Genomic DNA, 21,613 nt, shown 5'->3' with positions numbered 1-21,613 from the left:
TCTAGGGCTTTGGGGGTGAGTAGCAAGCTGGGAGGAGGTTTGTGGGGGAGAGTGCTGGCAGATGAGGGTAGTTGGAGGTGGGGTTGCAAGGACCCCACCTGGGTGGGGGGGTGACGAGGCTCCTGGTAACGGGGGGGGGGGGGGGGGCGGCACCCTCACAAGGCACACGCTCTGCTCTCAGGTCGGGGTGGGCAGAGAGCTCTTTCTGTGTCTGCTGTTTTTCAATTGTCTTCAGCTTAAAATACGCCAGTGTCATATTTTGGGGAGGCATGTTCTGAACCTCTTCACCCTATAAAGGAGGGGATCAGGTCCCTGGAACACAAACGGGTCCGGGGCATCCCAGGCGCTCACTCTTAGTGCGAGCTAAGCACCGGGGTCCTTGGCACATGCGATGGGCATCGAGAATTCTCAGTGCAAAGAGTGGTGGCCTCAAACAGACCCTCCCTCACATCTTACTACCTGGGAGAGTCCTTGTGTGCGTGTTGGGCTTTTCCTAGCAGCTACAACATAAATGCAGCTGAATTATGTGGTTGAAACCACTGTGTGTCAAGAGAGTATCATTTGAAAGTGAGTATCGTCTTGAAAAAAAAAGAATCTGATCAATTGGTAAACAGACAAAAAAAAGAACCCACCATTGTGAAATTGGCTACCCCAGAGGATAAAGTTTCCAAGTGTCTATTTAAAGCCTCATATATAGCTTCAAATGGTTATTTAGTTGGGAAAAAAAAAAAAAAAAAAACAACTTCACAGGCCTTTCATGTGAAATGCTATTGTTGTAGCCAGCGGTCGGTCGGCGATCCTCTCTTCAGAGCCGGCTCAGCAGGTACGAGATAGCAGTTAGCGATCGATCGATCGCATTGACGCCCGCGAAGCAGCAGGTAGTAATATCCCTGCATTTGTACCTTGTGCTTAAATAATTGCACCTTCAAGAAGGATTTTCTTCCCACACGCTAGGGTGTTGCCAATAGCCCAAGAAGATCTCTTGCTGGGGTGCGGCCCCTCACCCAGCTTCCTGCAAAGTCACTGGAAACACACTTTCTGCTCCAGATGCCGGAGTGAGGCCCAAACCCACGTGGACGGAGCTCACTACGCCGACAGAGGACAGAGAACTAAAAGAAAGTGAAATGAAAGGAGAGAAGAGGTCTCGATTGGCTTGCACATAATGTCAGTTTCTACCTTATGTTTATTCTCATCCCTGATGTCAACAAACACCCTGGAATGGTAATTTTCAAGAGGAAAAGCAGAACACATCCCTTTGTACAAGTGTCAAGACAGGGCAAAGCTCCCCAAATCCGGAAGCAGGGAAGGAGCTGCTGTCTGGGCAAGAGCAGCGTCTACCGCGTGGGGGCTCCCAGCGAGGCCAACGGTCCAGGGCGGATGTGTCTGTGGGCCCGACACTCTGCCAGAGAGCCTTCGCGTCCCCACAGCTCCATCCGGCAGTTGCGGGAATTAGCCCATTTTCGGGAGGACAGAGGCAGAGAGGCTGCCTGCGGCATTTAAATTCATGCAGACTTGGGGCGCCTGGGTGGCTCAGTCAGTTGAGTGCCCAACTTCGGCTCAGGTCACGATCTCACTGCTTGTGAGTTTGAGCCCTGCGTCGGGCTCTGTGCAGACAGCACAGAGCCCGCTTGGATCCTCTGTCCCCCTCTCTCTGCCCTTGCCCTGCTTGCACTCTCTCTCTCTCTCTCTCTCTCTCTCAAAATAAATAAAACATAATAATAATAATAATAATAAATATAATGCAAATAATAAATAAATAACAATAAATCCATGCAGATCTGACCGGGAGGCCCTGCTCCTCAGTCACAGGGGCCACCCCTTTGTCCCAGTGCAGGATGGGAGAAAGCCGCTAGCCGCTATAGGGCTATCCGGATTCAGTTGGAAATTCCTGCTGGCGAGTGGCTAAAACACGTGTGTGTGTGGTCAGAGCTACAGCGGCGTTTCCAAGGGAGGGGCGTAGCTTGAACACACTCCCTGGCCTTAAATCCAAGCAGTGACACGGCCACTGGTCCACCGCTAGCCCTGCCCTCAGAAGCTCACTCCCGGCTGGCTCTTCCCACCTGCCCATTTCCTTCACAGCATCCTGGCTGCGTCCGGCTCCCTGCGCATCAGCAGCCCTGACAGTCAGCTCTGCCAACACATCCCAAAGGAAACGCCTTTTTAAGGCGTCCTTACATTTCGTCTGCTTTGCTCGATCTTTAATCAGAACTTCTTTGTTGCTGGGATGATGTATGTGATTCCCCCCAAAAAAGGCAAAAACTCTTCGCCCGACTCCCTTAGGAAGCACTCCTTCCCTCCCTTCCCCTCCCTGCTCTCCTCTTCCTGCCCTCTCTTCCCCTCCCCTCCTTCTCTTCTCCTCCTCTTTCCTCCCCTCCCTTCACCCCCCTTGCCCTCTCAGCATGGCTCTGTCCCAGTAACCGCTCGGGTGGATTTCCTGTAGATCCACTTTTCTCTGGCTCCCTTTTCCTAGAAAGTGCCTCCTTTAGGAGGCCAGGCAGGTGTGATGCAAGCAGACATATCTGATGCAGACTGCCTACCAGGCAACAGACAGCTTTGTCCACACGTCGCCTAAATCCCAGAGTATTTTCTCCCATGTGTTAGAGGCGGGCAGTCTCACCCTGTTCAGACTGTGGAATTTGACGCATGCGCTGACTTTTTTAAAAAACAACTTTATTGAGGCATAAACAACACACCATAAAATTCAAGCATTTTAAGCATACACTTCAATAATTTTTAGCAAATTTTGCCACGTTGTGCAAACATCATCACGATCCAGTTTTAGAACGTCTCCATCACCCCAGCAAGAGCCCTCATGCACATTTATAGCTAATCCCCGTTCCGGCCCCCAGCCCCAGGCAACCAGTGACCTACTTGTGGCTCTACAGATATGCTTTTACTGGACGTCTCACATCAAGGAGATCATATAGTATGTCGTCTTTCACTGGGTGTAATATTAACAAGATTCACCCATGTTATAGCGTGTGTATGTGTGTGAGGGAGAGAGAGAGAGAGAGAGAGAGAGAGAGCATTCTCCTCTGTATGCACACTCTGACTTCTCATCTGGTTCCCTGCTGGTTGGGGCCATCTGTCCAGTAGACATCAGATATGAATCCATACCTCAAGGGTAGTGAATTGAATATCAGTCCTTGCCATCTGGTAAACCGTGGCTTACAGGGTTATTGCCTTAAAGCCTTATTCTTACATCTCTGCCATCTTCAGTATGACGCGCTCCCTTCTCCAGCTAGTTCAGCCCCTCTGCACACACAAACATGGATTGTGAACGGACATCAGATCGCTCCTCAAGCTGTTCCAAGTTGATGGTAATGGCGATGCTTCCCACTAAGAACCCAGCACTCAATGGTTTCCTGCCTCCACTGCTCTCTGGAGAGCCAACCACATGCGGTGGCGGGGGGCACGGGGGTGGCCCTTGGCCCGGCGATGTCAAACACCACCACCTCAAGCAGAGTGAGGGAAGAGGGAAGGCAAGTCCAAAGATAGCGTATCTGTATTTGCATGGGGTACCTGTGGGGTACCATGCACAGACACATGTGTCTGATGAGAAGGGAGCCAGGAGTCCGTGTTGAATAAAATGAGGACAATTATTAGAAATAAATCTCAGTCCACTGCAACAATGGTCCCTTGGAAACTGCTGCACCCACATGGAAAGGAATAGAAAGTTCTGAGGTAGGCGGGCAGCCCAGGGATCGATTCACAGTGTTGGCTGCTCCAGAGTTAGCTCACCAGCCTCAGCCTGTTTCTAGAAAGACGATGGTCACAATGACCACAAGCCCGTGTCCTCAAGGGCAAAGAGGGCAAGGCACAGCCATGGGCTCACAAGAGCCCACATGACACCCACGGGGCAGGAGGACATTCAAACAGGGAGGCTGACAGGTCTTGTGCGCTTCTGGTCACCCATTAGCGCTTGGTTCCACTTGTCCCCGCTGCCCAGGAGGTTAGGAAGTTTCTGGAACAGCATGCCTGGGCTGCGGAGACTGTGGGGCAGGGGAGAGCACACGCTGGCTGCTGGACCCTTGGGGCATTCTCCCAGCATGCTCTGCTTCCCCCAGTGCACTTTTCTGCACCTGTGGAAGCTCTGTGGACATTAGGTCTGCTTCAGCAACGGGTGGTTTTGGAGGAAAAGCAGCCCCTGAGCCTGAGGACTTGGAGGGAAGGCAGAGGACAGAATGAGGAGATTCTGAGGGTCCAGGGCACAAAGTGTGGGTGGCATCCCAGAATCCTGCCCACGGAGGGATGACCGGAAGCGGTCAGGAGCCAGTTCAGAAGACCTGATGGTGGGGTAGGTTCATTCCTGCCATACACACAGCCCAGGCTGCCCACAGGGACGCTTCACGGAGAACGCTGTACAGAGGTGGGGGAAGAAGGGACACACGTCAGAATTAACTCTGGAGAGGAAGCATCCAGTCCAGGTCACTGAGACGCAGGAATGCCGGCCCCTTCCTTTCCCTGGAGGCAGGTGACTGGCTCTCTCTGGGAGCCCGTCCCTGCTTGGTCAGCATGAGTCACACGGCTGGCCCCTCGCCGTGTGCGCAGCTCTCAGACAGGACTCGTTGACACAGGGGAATTTGGGGGATAAAGCTGTTCTGTGGTGGATACACGACTTTGTACATTCGTCGAACACAGAGCCTGCGCAGCCGGTAGAGTGAATCTTAATATAAACTACAGACTCCGGTGAATAATAGGGTGTTGGTATGGTTATCAATCGTAACAAATGTGCACGATATTAACAACAGGGGAAACTGCGCGGGAGTGGGGTGGGTCCATGGAACTCTGTGTCCTATCTGCTCAATTACTCTGTAAATCTAAAACCATACCAAAATAATTAAGACTCACTTATAAAAAGATTAGTATTTTTAAAATGCCTCTTCCATTGCCTGCTGGAGGGAGATCTCCTTCCAGCCTGGATTCCGGGGTCCAGAGAGAAGGAGCAGGTGTAGGGAGTTTCCGACATTTTCCCAGAGCCCCTTCTCGATGTGCAGGCACTTTGAAATTATTGTCGCTTTCTGCTTCCTTGTGGCCACGGGTGGATGGGTTACTTAGAGAGTAAAACAGAAACACCCACGCAGGGTTCAAATTATAACCGCTCCGGGGTAGACAAGCCGCTGTTTCTGAACAAACCCAAGTGCAGGTGGTACATCTTCTAATTGGTCTGACCCTGACGGCAAGTCAAGTGCTACCTGAGAAGAAACTGTGTCTTAGGGCACCCCTAATGTCTTTTCCGGAAGACTAAGGCACAAACTCCTGGTGCTTTTCAGCATTACCATGCTGGCCACAAATAGGGTCTGTTATACCATTAGAGGGCATTCCCGCCGATCCGATCGCCGTTACCTTGCGGACAGAGCCGGTGATTAGCCAGAGTAAACACAACAGAAGATACTGACACTGCAGTTGAGGGGCAGAGCCTCACGCCCAGTTGTATGTGTGCTTTGGGTGGGGGGAGGCACAGCTGCCATCTCTTGCCACCTGCTCCCCACCCGCTCCCCACCCCTTCCCACCCTCCTCCCATCCCCATCCATCCCATCCTCTCCACCCCCAGCCCCTCCCCCTCCTAGCCCCCTCCCCACCCTTTTCCACCCCATCCTCTCCCATCCCATCCGCTCTCTGCCCATCCCCATCCCTCTCCCATCCCACCCGCTCCCCACCCCTTCCCATCCCCCTCCCATCCTATGCTCATCCTTAGGGCCTCCTTACACGCTCCTGATGCTGCAGTGGAGAATAATTGCATGAGGAATGCCACCATTTCCAGCTCCCTTCTGCGCGTAATCTGGCTTGCTCCTCAAATATCTCAGGGACGGCTCCCGTCATTATCTCCATAAGACTGATAAGGAAACGTGGCTTGGAAAATCACCTGCCCAAGGCTTCAGAGAGGAGGAGGCAAGATGGGCCCGGGCTCACCCAGTCTGGCTCAAAGCTGACCCTCCTCCCTCCTTCCTGCATCCCTGGATCCCTCGCTGCCAGGCCCTCTGCCTGCATCGTCACAGGACGCCCTGGGTGCTGTGCGGTCCCACCACGTTCACTTACCCAAGAAAGGGGGCTGCAGGGCATGACCCTGCCTGTCTCTCCTTGACCTGGGGGCTCCAGAGGAAAATAAATGAAAGGGCTTGGCAGGTTGCCCTGACCGTCCCCCAGCCCCAACCGCACCTGTGCCGATGCTGCTTCCTCTGCTCCGCCTGTGACACAAGGGCCAGGCCAAGCCACAGAGAGCAGCTGAGTGTCCCCCGGGGCACTGGTCTTCCAAGTTGCCGGAAGAGTAGAGTCACGTTCAGATCTCACTTCTACTTCTTGCTGATCGAGGGTGTTAACACTTCAGTCACCGTCTGCCCTCAGGAAAGTCTCCCCAGCGCTGGGGGCTCTGTCCTGTCCACGTGCCCTGAAGGGCCCCTGATGGCCCCGAGGCCCCCTGCGATGACAGAATACTCCTCACTATCCCTGTGCGGCTCAGTGCTCTGGGCATGGCACCCTGAGTGGAAGGTCTCTGGTCCCAAACCCCTCGGTGACTCTCCACCACACTCCTTTCCCACTCCTGGCTGGCCGGAAAGAAGATTACCATGGCAACCTTGGAACCGGTGTGTGTTGCAGGAGGCAGGGCCACGACAGCCCGGTCCCTGAGCGAAGCATGGCCCAGCGCCGCCCAGCCAGCCCGTCTGCCCACTGCCCCTGGGTGAGTCAGAAGCCAGCTTCTCAGGAGCCCGAGCCATCTCATACTTTGGAGACTCTTGGCTCTGGGGCTTGCCGACCTCCATGGTACATAGTGCTCCACCGTGTTTCTGGAAACAGGCATGAATTCAAGCCAAGGGGGCAGAACAGAGCCTGCGACACAGCTGTCCTTCCCTCCCTCCCACACCCACCACCGGCTCCTGCTCTCCCTGCTGCCCTGTTCATGGCTGTATCTAAGCTTGGGTTCCCTGGGGACAATGACGGATGCTGCTGGGCCAAGATCAATGCATGGGAGGGCTTGGAGCAAGAGAGATCAAAGTCTCCCTGAAGGAAGTACATGCATTGCTTTCTAGGGATGAGAGGAGGGGGCTGAGAGGCTTCTGACTTGAGGATACTCACGTGTCAGGTGGGGGAGGGGCAGGACTCAAAGGAGAACTGGGTCCGTGGAGGCCCTGGAAAAGGGCCACCGGGGACAGATGCCCATGGCCCTGCCCAAGCCCGGTCCCAAAGCAAAAGCACTGCGGGGTCCTGCCGGCCACGGCCAGGACTACACCGGCGATGTGTGGGGATGTGATTCGGGAGGGGACGGTTTGCACAATGCTCTGGGTTGCCCAAGACTCGTGGGAAACAGCACGCTCTTCAAAAAACGAAGACGCCTTCTCCATATGACTAACCCACCCATCGGTCAGGCAGAACCAGGAGCTCAAAGCGATGTCCTGACCTGGAAGTCAGGTGCACCTTACATGCACAGGTGAGAGTGTGGTGCCATAGGCACCCCTGCCGTCTGCCTCCGGGGCGCCCCTGCCATCCAGGAGACCTGAGGAGGAAAGAGGGGAGAGAGGGAGAGGTAGAGAAGGAGAGACAGAGGGAGAGAGGGGACACAGGTGGGAATGGCCGTGCGGATTGGCCGATATAGCAGCAATGGCTCCCACTCAGGGCTCAGAGGCGGAGCATCACCCTCTGCCTCAGCTCCGCTGAACTCGGGACCAACAGCCAGCAACTCACAACTTCTCCGTGCCTCAGTTTAGGAAAAGTCACAGGACACCCAGACCACGCCGAACGCCCCGGTGTCTCTGTGCAGCAATTAAACCATCCCACAGCACTAGCTTCAATCCTGAAGAGGAAACAAGAAACAGCCTTTTGTTTTGACATCATTTTCAAGTGTTCATAGTTACCAAAAAGAAAGCCACAACCAACCATGACCTACACGGCAAGCAGCCCAGGCGGATAACAAAGTTGTGCAAGTGTCACGGTAATAAGGCCGTCCCTGCAGGCGGGCGAGGGGCACGGGGTGGGCAGACGGCAGCTGGGGTGCCCATGGAGGGCGGAGCCCGTTTGTATTTTCTCTATCTTGGGGAAAAGTGTGATTTTTTTTTTTTTAACACTGCTATAAACATAAGAAAACAAAACCGCCTGCTGTTTTAAACCTCTGTAGCAGATTACTAATGCTTCCCTGGATCAGACTTGAGGGAAAAGTGACTCCCGGCCACCCAAATGAGCCCTGGCTGTGTCCACTACTGATCGGCTGTGCCTCGTTCCCCTGCAAAACTCAGGGGACACCTGGGCTGTCGGAGGGGGGGAGGAGGGTGGGCCGACCCGTGACCCTGATTCTGCCTCAAGTCAGAAGGCCATGGGGGCCAGAAGATGCTCCTCAGGGAGACTGCCTGGCCTCCCCGTCCAGGCTGACCCCGGGCCCTCTGCCTCTCCCTCCGGTCACTGGGCCACCAGGGAAGTGTCCTGGCTCGTGTAAACCATGCTTCTCGCGGCCTGTATGAGCGCTCACAGCCGAGGTCTGATCAGGAAAGTCGAGTCACATCATGTGATGTTCTCCAGGTGCAGACAGGCTCACATGGCCGGGGGGGGGGGGGGGGGGTCAGGGCAGAGGAGTATATGTCGGGGAAGCACCCACCAGAGCTCACCTGAGAACCGTTGTCCCCAAGTCCCCAGGCCCAGCCGTCGCCAGATCCAGCTGGCGCCTCGCAGAGCACCCCCAGGAACCTCTCGGGACCTCGTCTGCCGCTGCCCTCCACCAGCTGTGCGCGCACCTGCTGCCACGGTGAGGAAACACGGGCAGCTCCTCCCGGCCCTGCGGGAACGGCCCTCCCTGGCAGGCTGTCACCAGGACCACTGGGGGAAGGGGGTCCCAGGAAGTGCAGCTTCGGGGGCCACCGAAAGGAGTAGGGCTGGCCCTGCCACGGGGACGGTGGACAGAGAAGCATGTGGTAGTTCCTGAGCACGTGTGACGCTTGAACCTGAGACAGAACCAAATTAAACTTGCCCAGGAAGGGACAGGGAAGCACAGAGATCGTGGCCTCTAACCGCACCCCCCACCCAGGATAATGTATCTCCTTGTCTCAAAAGTTCATTTTTCCCCCACTAGGTGGATTTCGTTCACACTTCTTCAGAACCTGATTAAGACAAGAAGGTTGTAAAGACGTCTGGAGGGAGGGGGTTTCTCCAAGCAACAACCTCCCATGATGGTTAAAAATGGCCGGTCTCTAGAAACACAAAAACACAAGTGGAAAACATAATGAAAAGTGCACTACTTTATAAGAGACATGCAGCACTTAAAATTCAGTACATATTTCATCAGGGCCTTTATCCTAAGGACACAGGATGAACGGGCCATGTGGCGCAGGGAGAGCTTGCGGCCCACGCACCCTGCTGCATCTCATTAGCAGGAAGAGGGGCCCCTGGGGCGGACTGATGAGTCCCTGGGCCCCCAGAGAGGCGGGCCCGATGCCCTGAAACAGTTTTGCCGAGAAAGACGATTTTACTCAGAGGTGGCCAGGCCAGCTTCCATCCCCTTCCGGCCCTGACCGTGCACAGTGCTGTTTCTGACCTTTCAAAGACTTCTCCCTCTGGGGTAAAAACAACATCCCGGGAGGCCTGCATTCGTGGCCTTGTCCAGAATCCGTTAATGGACGATGCCCCTGTGGGAACAGCGTTCGTGCTCAGTTTGGAGCACGATCGATCCCAACATGCATGCGTGTGCGACCTGGGAACGCACACGCGTGAAGGCTTCTCGTGTGTCTCCGTGTGCGGCCCGGGTGCTTCCCCAGCCTGGCTGCCACGGCGCCCTCAGCCACTAGGGGTGCTGAATCACACACCCTGCGACACGCCAGCTCTGTAGGCAGATGGACTGCTGTGCCTGCCGTGGGGGGCCTCACGGTTTCCTGAGAATGGATAAAGACACACGGGAAGGCAGGAGAGGACCCTTGCAAACAACAGAGCCCTGAGGGCCCACAGGCAAGGTTCTCAGTGAGGCAGACTTGGAGATGAGCTGCTCAGGGGCTGGGACAGTGTGATCAGTAGGCAGCCCAGCAGGTCTCCAAATGCCCAACGCCTGCCTCGGCCCCCTTGACCCAGTCATGTCCTTAGCCGTGGCCACGCTGAGTAATTACCGATGAGTAACTGAGGATGGGGTGTAAAAACCAAGCCATTCGTGCCTGAACGTTAACTCTGCTGGGGCCCATGGGGTCTCCCGAGGGCCTTCCCAGTAAGCGCCCTGCACAGTGACCGTCTCAGAGTCATCTGCCCCGAAAGCCCAACTAGTGACACCTGCTCAGCCCCACCCTCCCTCTCTTCCTGTTTTTCCGCACATGCTCAGCTCCCCTATTTCCCTGCCTTGCTATAAAGCACGGGGTTTCGCTTCAGCTGTCCCCTGGAGGCCCTCGTCCCCCTGCCGGCCCCACATTGTTCCCCCGAAGCCCTGTCTGCTGTGGCGCCTGTGGCCCTGTGTTACTCCTCCTCATTCTCTCTGGACATTGGTGACCACCTCGTTGACATAAAATGCCCCCAGCCTTGCCATGGCCCCCACGCTGGGGCTCTTTGTTCCTCCCGATCTGCTGCCCTGTGTCCCCGGTAGTCTCTGCTTCCTCTCTCACCCCCTTGGTGGGCAGGGGCCCTTTGACTCAGTCCTACTCTGCAGGATGTCCTCCAGGGCCTCACTCATCACATGCTGTGACGACTGAGCTTGTCCCCTTAACCCTAGCACCTGCCACAGGCCAAGCATGGCACACATATAAGGGTATCCATTCTGAAACATACAAATCTCTGAAGTCTATGCTTAAAAACATGTCAGAAACCAGAGAACTTTTAACTTTAAGACATTGATCGCTGCTGATGACATTTTTAGACGCCAGGATACTTTGGAGACGAAGAGACGCTTGGATGGGGACCATCCCTTCGGCATCACCTAGTCTGGCAGGAACACGGTCTGACCCTGATACATTTGTTTGCCATTAAAACAAAGTCCCAGATATGGTGACCTTAAGGCCACCTATTTTTAGCCCTGAAGGCATCCTAAAATTTGCAGTCTGTACTTTGAGTTCTGCTTCACCTACGGTATTCAAGATGCATCACATCAGACACATCTGAGCCTCTTAACAATAGGGCCCATCTATCTGATCGAGGGTGAGCATAAGGAATTAAAAGATGCCAGGGGAAAAGGTCCTTAGAAATCATCTCAAGTAGGTGATGTGACACCGGTGGAGTGGAACTCACGATGACACCCTGATGTACGCATCAGAGCATAGGCTTCTACTCCACTGAGCCAGGTAATCAGATCAGCACTGACGACAATATCACATTGTACATTCAAAGCCGATGGTGATCTGGGGAAGCAGAAAAATCCAATAGTTGATAAACGGCCCTGATTACGTCTATCGATGTCTTCCAGGAAACTTTATCTGACGTGATTGTTTTTAAATATGAAACTGAACAAAGAATCCGTTTCCACCAGAAGTGGAAAGTTTGAGTTCCACGCTAGATAAAAACACCCTTTTATAGTCATCTCTGTAAAGAAAAGTGGGGATAATTCTCCTGAGCAGTCATCAGGAGAAGAAGCCATTAAGTGTTATTGAAACTTAGGGTATCCCCTCTAGCAACAAGTCATTAGTCTGACGAATGTCAAGTGCTAATCTAGAACTAATGGGATTTAATTTTATGAATTGTTTTCATAAATATTAGAAAACATCTTGAGAGAGGCATACTGTATTATACATCTGTGTACATGATGAATGCATGCAAATGACCGGGCCCAGCTCCTGAATAATTCATCACCATCATTTTATTTACATAGGAAAATGATACTTGATTTGTTTGGCAGATTTTAAGCTACAGTTTCTGCCGGTAAACTGAGCCCCTAGTGTGCAGGCAAAGGCACAGAGCAGTGGGAGGTACTTGGGAGAGGAGGCGGCAGCCTTTATCCCCCAAATTCCCTGATTCTTCAGAAAGCAAATGCATGTTTGATCCGGTCTATTTTTAAGAGTCTCGCCTCTGTGATGGTACTTGCATATCTGCTTTCAAAGGAAACATCCCCCCTTTCTGTGCCTCTTTCATCCTGTTTATGAGTGCCCTCTGCTTGTTCTTTTTTTAAAAAGGTTTCTCATTCCCCTATTCCTGTTGCCTTGAGAAACCAAACAAGAGGACAGTAAGGTGAAGAAATTGGAGGTCGTCCTAGGAGGGCACCTGTGGGCTCCCGGGAGACCCCGGGCTCCCCTCCTATGACTCCTGGTCATTTGAAGAGAATGTGGGGGCAGAGTGGGTGGGGTGCTTTGGCACATGGTGAGCGGTGCCCTGTAGGGACCGGCGTCCCTGTGGATGCCCACTGCTCAGGTCATTTCCACCAGCTCCCCTCCTTCAGGTGGGCTCTTGGGAAGGGTTTCTCCTGTGGCACGTTCTGTAGCTCTGCTCTCACATCGTCACCGTGCCCAGGGGCTGCTGACTCCCCTGCCAGCACTGGACCCCCAGCTGAGTGAAAGAGTCCAGACAGAACGTGCAGAGAACCCCAGAGACAGGACTCTATGAGGGACAGTTCCCGGAGGGTGGCCGTGGCCCATACATGCTGCTGGACACAGTCACCTCCTTGTCCTTCCTCTGCCCTTTATTCTGTATTCTTGACAGTCTTCCCCAGGCAGAGAACCCACACGTCTGCGGGGGAGGCACTCAGAGCCTGGGGCGCCTGGACCCAGAGGTCTTTCTAGAGCCCCATCTTGTTTACTCCCTTCGCCCATCTTTCCTTCGCAGAACTCAGGTCCCTCGACAACCCCTGTCCAGCTTCTCAGTCCTCTGCGCCACCTCTCGGGCACAGTGTGGGCTGGGGGTGAGGATGTGGCTCTGACCCTCGAAGACGGTGGTCAGGCCCCTAATGCGGGGAGCGCTGTGACCGCGGTGTGTCCTCGGACCCCACCTCTCCTGAGCACCAGGCACCTGAGCCTCTCCGCCCTCCACCGCTGCACCTGCAGATGAGCCCCTGGGGGATCTCTGCCAGGGCAGCCCCCAACCCAACTGGAAGGGCGGGAACGTGCGCTCCAGGGCCCACGCGGGGCTGGGGGCTTCATGGGCTGCACCCTGGTGCGCCTCCTGCCCCAGCCCACCTCCCTTCGCCTGGACGTGTCCCAGTATCACCTGGATCCTCATCCCACAGCCTCGTTACGGGGACCCCTGACCAGGAGTGCAAACGGGAAATTCCCTCTTCCTCTGGGGAGTCCGCCCCTCGCGTGTGGCCTAGGGACCCCGCGGAGGAGGGCATGGCTGGTGATGCGGAGCGCACGCGTGGACTCCCACTCTGCTCGTCTGGAAAAAGCACAGTCGCAGGATAACCTGTGTCATAGGGTGGCTCTGTCGTGAGGCACGAAAGGAGTTACTATCTGACGTGCTGAGTGCAGAGCGTGCACTGTTTAATGTTTATTAAACAGAAGTATATACATGCGTGTGTAAACTCTCTTCCCCAGCTTCCAATTTTGACTCATTTGTGCCCGGGAGACCCAGTCTTCATGGAATCCCTGTGCTGTCTCAGCTATCTGTGAGGCTGGGGTCCGCAGGAGGACCCGGTGCCACAAGCCCAGCGGGACCTCGGGAGCTGGCACACGAGGTCCCCTCTCCTTTTGGAGCTCAGCACATTCTGCAGGCCTCAGGTAAGTCTGGGTCAGCTGAGCGGTTCTGTGGCCACGGGGGGCCTGCCGGGCTACCTCTCAAAGCCTCACGTTCTGCTGTGAGTGCTCATAGAGCACGTCCACGTCCTACGAAACCAAAGGGAAGCTGGAGGCTTGCTTTGCCATGAGGGCCACCCCTCAGCCGGACCCTCCAGAAGTGTGGAGGTCACATCATTCATCATACCATTCCCGGCAAGGTCCGGATGCGGAAATGCCCAAGCAGGTGACATCCCCAATCACAGAGCTGGTGCTTTGCAGCGACCGAGGGCGAGGGACTTTGGCCTGAAACATTTGACTGGAATCCACTGTCAAAGATCATCATGCCTCCAGCAGGAACGTGGCGGCGGCAGCCAGAAAGCATGTTAGTTTCTTGATAAAACAATTAGGGGAAACAGCTAGACAGCCGATCAGCTCATCAATTAGCCCATCCCACAGCCCAGACACCACATGAGATTGAATAAAACATATTGATCATTTTGTTGTTGATCCACAGGACTGTGGGAAGTAAGCCTGGGGTTTCAGACTCATTAAACCCACCTCATCTCAAACGTTTCCCTTCAGGTTGATCCGAGAAGCATTTTTTTTTTTTCCTGCTTTTGGCTCCCACTGTTGGAATTTTAGATATTTGCATATTTGTAGGGTATTAATGCCATGGATGAGGCTGTCAATTTCTCCCCTTACCTCTTTAACTTCTTTGTGCCAAGATGGCTGTGTGGAATCCCTCACTGGACTGCATTTTTATTTCTAGTCCTAATAATACCAGGAAAATATTTAGAAGTTTCACAAGCCAAAAAGAAGTCTTTCCTAGGAGTCATTGTTTTTGAATAGCTCCCGGAAAATAAATCTGTCTCTGAAGTGAGACATCAACAAAGCATAATATTACTTTCAACATATTGACCTGAAATGTTTCATCTCCCAGGGGAGATGTAAATATCTGTGGAGGCTCATTAACCCCTTCTCTTTTCTGAGAAACCTCACACAGACTGGTGGTAGTTCTGGAAGAATATTTTACCATGAAATTAATGACAGGATTAAGTCGCATAAAGAAAGGACTAATCCATGAGCATTGTGAGGCCCCCAGAATGGCCTCCACATTTCCTCCGATGTGACCTTAATATACCTTTAATCAACACTTCCTTGCAGCATGAAAGGTAGAATTTCTCGAAGATCCTGGTATGGGCAGTAGTTAATGTCTTACTTTAGACTCAGTCACTCAACCCAACCCTTGTTTGGAGAAGAGTGGATGTGAGTCATTATCAGTTAACACAAGAGCATGAAAAGCAAAGACCATTCTAGCCCCACGTGTGAAACCAGTATGTGCTTCGCATGGCAGGCACCCCTCAGGTGCCCTTGGAATTGCTTTAGAACAGCACGCACAGAGGCACCGTGCAGTCTCCGTTCCCTTCCAACCCAAGTGTCCGGCAAGATGGAGTCCTCAGGTCTATGACCCGGTTCTTGCTACAGCTCTCTCCACCTGCGTTTCTCTACCTGCACAGGTACATGCCGTGTCCTCCTTCCCACCTGGGAGAAGGAATTGTTTAAAATAGCCCTGGACAGAAAAGCTCGCCTCCACATCTTGAGATAAAGGCCGTCTGTCTTCAGTCACGCAGCAAATATGTGAGAAGCACACCAATGCTATGAGGGTAAACAGTCTCCGGGAAAAAATAATAATGTGTGTGTGGTGTTGGTCAACATTTGTTGTGTAAATGTTCCCGGCGCATTCTATCTCCACCAAGCAACACAACATCAGTGGACACGGGGTTGGGGAAAGATGTGTAGAATCCACTCCAACGAGCCAGTACAAGCCCAGCCCAGCCCAGCATTGAAAACACCCGCTCTCGTGTGACACGGCATGAGATGGTGACACTGCAAAGACACGTGGCTCTGGTCCACATCCTGGAGGAGCTCATGACGTAGCCGGGAACACAGCACGTGTGTGAAAGCCGCTCTTCTCCTGTCTGACAGCATCTAAATTATTTCCGAGAGGAATTCTCCCCTGGATGTTACGGAAAGCCTCTCCAGAGGACGGGGGTCGCTATGCTTTTGACAGAATTGCACGACACAAATAAATAAACTGCGAAATCAGACAGCAAAAATAGCTACAGTAAAGACAATGCCAGTCTGCATCCCAGTAGGTTATCCCACAACTTTCATAATTACCCTTTTTAAAGAATTTAACAGATTTATAACTTGTGTGAAAAATAAACGCTCGAAAACAGCCGTGGTAACTCCGGGACAGAAAAAACAAAAGGGGTGACTCATTCTAACAAAAATTAAGACAGAAATCCATGTCTGGGAATGGTAGACAACAACTCCCCCTCTGAGAACTATAAAAGTTGGGTAGAGAGAGAAAGGAGCCAGGGGGATCCACAGGGACAAGTGACAGAGGTGGTCATAGATAAGGCTTTGACCCTCGGGAAGAAGTTTGAGCTATTTTCCAAAGAGAATTTTCCACTAAGTTGTTCTGATCATCACAGAGAAGAGATGGAAAGGGGCTCTTTGGTCTCAACACCATAAGAGGCATCGAACATGAGCCCTCGCACTTAGAAGGAAAGCCCGTGGAGGGTGGTGATAGCAGGGTAGTCTTTTCTGACAGAGAGGTGGATGGAGGAAACCACAGAAATAGAAAATAGAAACTAAAGGAAAAGTATCTTGAAAAGACTTAAAACACTCCTTGACTCTTAATGAAAATTGCTGCATAGACCACAGGTGGTGAGTCAATAGTCCTCATGCATCTTTTGAGGCCTGGAGCCTTTTGCTTCCCGAGACCTGACTTCAGGAAGACTGAGATGGCGGTACGTGCCTGTAGCCCGAGATATTGCCTCTGTCACCGTGGAAGCCTGTCCAACGGAACCCCGCATCCGTCAAGCAGATGGAGCTGATAATCGGCATCCGAGGGAAGGGGTGGCCGCCTGCACTGCAGGATGATTTGTGTAGATTGTCGGATTTTAATGAGGAGTGGAAGTGTTGCACTAAATCACCGGCTCTCATGACCTCCCCAGAAAAGCCATTTGTTCCATAATTATGTAATACCCATATATCTGTCACAAGAAGGCAGTGAGTTTACCATTTTAAATTAAATTTTATTAGTGCTAGGAACGTGCACTGGCCAAGCTAACCATCCACATGCCATACCTCCATTCTGAGTGGGTATTTCACAGCAAAGAGGCCCTCTTCCAGAAGTAGACGTCTTTTTTTTTTTCCTTTGCTTCGCTTTGAATTGAAAATGCAATTGCAACAAAGTGGAGAGAGGCACCATTTCATACAGCTGAATTTTGGACGTGGACGCTCCATGTCACATTTTCCAAGCCCTTTACGCCCCAAGCCGAGCCGCTCCCCTCCCCCACCCGGCGAGATGGGCAGGGTGTTTGCTCATGTTCACACATCATCCTGGAAGACAGCAAGCCTCAGCATGGCCAAGGGCACTTGGGGTCATACCAGACAGGTGATGTGTCCTGACAGGTCTAAAGTTATAGGATATTTGGCTGAAGAGTGCATTACTTCCTCCATATGTATTTTACGGTCTTCGGTCTTCAAAAATTCATGCTCCCACCAAAGGAAAGACCAGAGTGTCTTTTTCTTTATCAATGCTCCGTGCTCTGTTCAATAAATATCCTCATGTCTCCCAGCCTGCACAACTCTTACCTCACCCAAGACGGGTAGTGTCCCACAGAGATCAGGGATGGGGTGGGGTGTCTGCAGAGCACTGTGTAAGTTGGGATCTGGCCAGGAAAAGTCTAGGCCCTCTAAATAGACAGAATCTGATAGAATTGCTGCGTTGGTAATGGAAAAATGAAAAGATGACCGGGCAAAGCAGAAAATAGCCCCTTAGGAGCCACTCACACCCCAGGGGCTGAAGGGCCAGGGCAGGGTCCAGGCTCCAGGGCCTTCAGGTGGGAACCAGACCATGGAGAGAGGGCGTCCTGGCAACAGCTGGAGGATGGCAAGAGGGATGCCCAGTAGGGGTTGGAGCCACGAAGGAGATTCAGTCTTTGCCAGAAATGCCCTCACAGGCAGAATGAGGGTCGTCTCCACTCTCTTCCAGTGCTTCTGTTACCTATGCCAGCCTACAAGGGACCTTGATGATCTGGCTCTCAGTGCGGAGCAGGGAAGGGAAGAGAAGGGAAGGGAAGAGAAGGCAAGGGAAAGCAAGGGAAGGCAAGGGAAGGCAAGGGAAGGCAAGGGAAGACAAGGGAAAGGAAGGCAAGAGAAGGGAAGGGAAGGCAAGGGAAGGGAAGGGAAGGCACGGGAAGGCAAGGGAAGGCAAGGCAACGGAAGGCAAGGGAAGGGAAGGGAGGGCAAGGAAAGGGAGGGCAAGGGAAGGGAAGGAAGGGTGGTGTTCACCTCCACCAGCATCCACACTCTGTGCTGCTGAGATCACTTGTACTCATGAGGCAGCTTCAATTTCCCCACCTCTTGAACCTGGCCTGCAAATGTGACTTGCTTTTGCCTGGATATCGAGGCAGAAGGGACAGGACACTAGTCTGAGCCTAGATCTCCAGAGGCCTCGAGGGCTTCCACTGTGGTGTGTGGGCCACGCCCACAAGCAGCACATGTCTGGCCTGGCCCCCTAGACCCAAGGTGATGATGGCTGATGTGTAGTCACGCTTCTCCAGCTCAGCCTAGAGGAGAGCAGAGCCCCCAGCTGACCCACGGATGCATGAGGGAGCCTATTCACAGATGATGAGCAAATCCAACCAGGACCGGCCACATCCACCTTAGATCGGCCGACCCCCAGCCAAACCAACAATAAATAGTAAACGGCCATGGCATTAAGCCATGAAGTTTTGGAGTAGTTTGTCACACGGCAAGAGTAAACTGACAACAGGAAGCTGAGACCAGCAGATGGCCATCACTGACACTGGAATGTAAAACCAGATAAAACGAAAGAGGGTCTCTGAGACCAGGTCAAAATCTCACCTGGGTTGCTTCAAAACATCTTGTTCCACCATATTTGCAAACTGCTCTTTAAACCTAACTCATCAAGCCAGGGGATCCAGTCTCCCTGAGGGACAGAACTGTGGTGGCTGAGGCACTAAACCCTGAGGTATGGGGAGGCCATGAGGCCCAGCTGCCTCGGCTGTACCAGCAAGATGTAAGAGCTACTCAGGCGAGTGACTGGGGCAGAGCTCAGAGTGATGGGTGATGGGAGGGGGATCTGGGGGAGGGCGAGGAGAGCAAAGGCTCTCCAGAGAGAGGAGATGGCAGGGTGGACAGGAGACATGAGTATTTGGGTCACTTTGAATACACGAGCTTGGCCAGAGCACAGGGTGACTGTGTTTAGGAAACCACAGGAGAAAGTTCCACAGGAGCCATGGAAAGATTCCAACCCATGCACTTGGGATTAGGCAAAAGGTATGTAGCATGGCGGTTACGCGTTTCTGTCTTAATTTAACATCTTTATTGAGATATAATTCCCATACCACACGATTTGCCCATTTAAGGTGCACGATGCATGGCGTTTGTGTATTCACAGTCACACGGCCATTACCAAAGTCAGCTTTAGAACATGTCCATCACCCCAACAGGAAACTGCATGCCCCTGGGCACTCACCCCAATGATCCCCAACCCCAACCCCAGGTGACCACTCATCTACTTTTTGCCTCTAAAGATTTGCCTGTTCTGGACATTTTGCATAAATGGAACCAGACAATAAAAAGCAAGCATTTATTGAGTGCATCTCTGTATACCAGGCACAGTCCTAGCCTCAGAGTATTACCAGGGGTATTACCTCATTTAAGAGTATTCCTTCATTTAATCCTTACAACAAATCTGTCAAGTGGAGAACCACCATACCCATATACTGGATAAGAAAACTGAGGGACAGAGGGGTAAAGTGGCTTCTCCAAGTCCACGCAGCTAGGAAGTGGTGCAACCTGAATTTGTTCCTGGGCTATTAGTCCTGACAACCCCTAAAATGTCTAGTTTCTTTGTGTATTAGTTATCTATTTTCATGTAACGGGTTCTCCCAAGACTTAGTGGTTTAAAACAATATTTACTATCCCAGTCAGGAGTCAGGGGTCTGGGCATGGTGTAGCCGGCTCAAGGTCTCTCATACGGTTGTATTCAAGATGTTGGCTGGGGCTGTGATCTCATCTGAAGGCTAGTCGGCGGGGATGTGCTTTATGCTCACTCCCACGATCATGGTCAGCACTGAATCCCTCATCATTTCTAGCTGAGGGCCTCAGCCTCTCTGGTTATTGGCCAGAGGCATCCTTGGCTCCTGCCCATGTGGGTCTCTCCACAGGCCTGTTCACAACAGTGAGCAAGCAAGGTCACACTAGACCAACTTATAAACTATCCCCTTATAAACTATTCTGGGAGGTAAAGCCCATCACTTTTGCCATATTCTACGCATTATAAGTGGGTCAGTACATCTAGCCCAAACTCAAGAAGAGCAGATTACGCAAGGAAGTAAACCCCAGGAGGAGGGAATCACTGGGCTGAGCCTAGAGGCTGTCACATCATGAGTAGCAGTTTCACATCATGACGAGATGCTCGCCCAATGAGGGCCAGCCACATGGGAGCCAAAACCTACTAAGGGAACAGCAGGCTTATGTGTTTGTACATTGTGCAGTCTGAGCCATATACTCCTTGCCTGGGCATTTTAAATTGTTCTGTCTTTCCTACGAGTATATGTATATATTTGCTGAATGTATATAGTTTCATGGGTCTAAATTAAATATGATATGACTTGGTGCTACTTTAATTACAGATAGAAAGATGGATGGACAGATAGATGGATGATAGATGGACAGATAAATGGATATATAGATCAACAGATGGATGGCTAGAATGGATAGAGGATAGACGAATTGCTGTTAGGAAATAATTCTGGAAGACTAGAGGTGAAGCTCGGCAAGGAAGGTGAAGAAAGAGAAACCAGTTCAGAGAAAATGGCCCAAGTGATGGATAAGAAAGATCTTTGGACAGGACAAGTGGATGGAGGGAAACACTTGAAAGGTGCTTTAGATTTCCAAAGCCTAGAGTTGGTGACAGACCTGTTAAATCCAGAGGGAAGAAGACAGGGCTACAGTCTCTCCCATATGCTTCTCTATTACATCTAGATGATGCTAATCCACTGACCTGGGTGTCCGGGGTTACTTGTCCCCCTCTCAGGAAACCACCAGGGCTCCCCCAGCAGACCCCTCAGCCATGTGTGGAGGGCAGAGCCTCGGGGGCCAGCAAACCTACAGGTCCAGGGAGATGTGAGGCCCGGAAGGTCGGGCCCATCCCCTTGCCCAAGAAGGTGTAAAACTGTTCACCTGTGGTAAAATGAAGGACTGAAGTATTTCTTCTTAATACAGGACTCCTTCTTTGCAAAGAGGGGTTTTGAAATATCTGTGATCGTTATTACGTTACGCTTTGAAGTAAGATATTTCAAGGGTTTGGAGCAAGAACTGGGGAATGGAGCGTGGGGGAGACAGCTGGGGAGGGTCTCCGTCGATCGGCCCCACGCATCTGTGCCGCTGCCTGGCCTCTGCTGGCGCGTCTCTAACCACCCCGAGGCCCCGCTCCCCGGCCAGCTGCCGCAGCTGTAGGTGCTTATCTGCCACTCAAGATTAAACACGTGTGACGACTGTTTCCCTATACATCATGATGTTTGCATCGTTGGCACTCTGGCTTGTAATAAGAATTATTTCTCCCTTGAGAAAAATTCTCTGATCTTATTAAGGATGGAATTGTGACAGTCTCCGTAATTAAGAACAGTCAGATGCAAATTTGGGGAAATGTGCTTGAAAAACCTCTGGATTATGATCTCCACTTACTCCTTGATTTAGATGCAATGTGACGGCTCGAACGCTGGTTTCACCTGGTGCAGCTTCCTCTGTGACAGCCGCGTAATTCTCTTTGTGGGTTAGTCAGTCGGCGATGGGCTCTGAGCAGGTTCACGGGCGGCGTTCCCCATGGACCCATTCTGAAAGGCACCGTTTTATACCCGCATACGGTGTTCGTTGACTGTCCTCCCCGATGTATTCCGCATGCCTCCCGGTGGAGG

General features: G+C 52.3%; 1 long non-coding RNA gene across 1 annotated transcript in view; it reads right to left on the bottom strand.

Annotated features, from left to right (window-relative positions):
* Positions 1-2,655: 2,655 nt before the first annotated feature.
* LOC113600359 (uncharacterized) overlaps positions 2,656-21,613 on the bottom strand; it is a 323,672-nt gene continuing 304,714 nt past the window's right edge. The window contains exons 4-5 of the long non-coding RNA XR_008291962.1: positions 6,160-7,492; positions 2,656-4,359 (exon numbers count right to left, since the gene is read on the bottom strand). This is a non-coding gene — a long non-coding RNA (uncharacterized LOC113600359). The remainder of the gene's footprint in view (positions 4,360-6,159; positions 7,493-21,613) is intronic.

This window comes from Acinonyx jubatus, chromosome D2, assembly GCF_027475565.1.
Source record: "Acinonyx jubatus isolate Ajub_Pintada_27869175 chromosome D2, VMU_Ajub_asm_v1.0, whole genome shotgun sequence".
Taxonomy (NCBI): domain Eukaryota; kingdom Metazoa; phylum Chordata; class Mammalia; order Carnivora; family Felidae; genus Acinonyx; species Acinonyx jubatus.
The sequence above is the reverse complement of the archived record's forward strand: the minus strand, read 5'-3'. Positions and strand labels throughout refer to the sequence as shown.